The 1036-nt window shown below is 48.6% G+C and overlaps 1 non-coding gene across 1 annotated transcript; it reads right to left on the bottom strand.

Annotated features, from left to right (window-relative positions):
* Window positions 1–196: 196 nt before the first annotated feature.
* On the bottom strand, window positions 197–354 carry LOC125773606 (5.8S ribosomal RNA). Its single transcript, XR_007420242.1, has one exon. It is a non-coding gene; the product is annotated as a 5.8S ribosomal RNA (ribosomal RNA).
* Window positions 355–1036: the final 682 nt, after the last annotated feature.

The raw sequence follows: 1036 nt of genomic DNA, 5'->3' as shown, positions 1-1036 counted from the left end.
TTTACGTGCGTGCGATTTATGCGGTTCACCCCTTTACTTTCAGCGCCCTGCGGTCCCAACAAAGGTCCCGAGCACGCCATTATGCACAGTGTGGAAGCGTGTTTCCCCCACGACACTAGACGGGCTGCTCGCCATAGTGTTCTATTGTGGCACGCTCCACCCTGAAGTTTGGTTTGTTGTATATCAAGGAATTGATAGGCACTCAAGAATGTGTGCATCGGCCGGGTTTAATCGTCCGACGCGCAATATGCGTTCAACTTATCGGTGTTCATGTGTCCTGCAGTTCACATTGTGACGCGCATTTAGCTGCGGTCTTCATCGATCCATGAGCCGAGTGATCCCCTGCCTAGGGTTTTATAGTAAGGTTCCCAATGTAACACAATCCCGGTGGTACGTCCAAAGACTAACTTTCTGACTAAGTTGTCTTTATTACCCAATAGTCCCAGGCCTTGTGACTTGTGGCTCATGTCTACGCCCATGGCCACCATTCGCTAAGATAGTTTTGAAGTCACTTTGAAGGCCCAGGAACAACTCTCTTAGCACATCGGTTAACCTGACGCCGCAGTCAACTCATGTGCTTGGATCGGATCGAGCTATTGAGTATTGGGCCTGCATACTCGCTCATCCGTATCCTTTGCGTACCGCCCCATGGCCCTTGTATGTCTGCACCACAGTTCCTGTTCGTTCCGTGCCTATGGCCGGATACGTATTGCACATCGGTATACCTGTCGCTACTCAGGCAACTCGTGTGCGTGGATTGGATCGAGAACATGGTGTGTGCCCCATGTTATAATTGATAGTCCATATCCACTTTATAGGTTAAAGTCATAAGTTGTGATTGCACAACCATTCTTCATAAGAGTTTAATCACTCTTCAACTAACTTTCGTTCTGGTGTCTTGGTATCAAATCGCGTAAGACACAAGATTCTACTGGCCAAATAGAATCTAGCACATTGGTTAACCTGGCGCCGCAGTCAACTCATGTGCTTGGATCGGATCGAGCTATTGAGTATTGGGCCTGCATACTCGCTCATC

Source organism: Anopheles funestus, assembly GCF_943734845.2.
Source record: "Anopheles funestus chromosome X unlocalized genomic scaffold, idAnoFuneDA-416_04 X_unloc_42, whole genome shotgun sequence".
In the NCBI taxonomy this organism is placed as follows: domain Eukaryota; kingdom Metazoa; phylum Arthropoda; class Insecta; order Diptera; family Culicidae; genus Anopheles; species Anopheles funestus.
The sequence above is the reverse complement of the archived record's forward strand: the minus strand, read 5'-3'. Positions and strand labels throughout refer to the sequence as shown.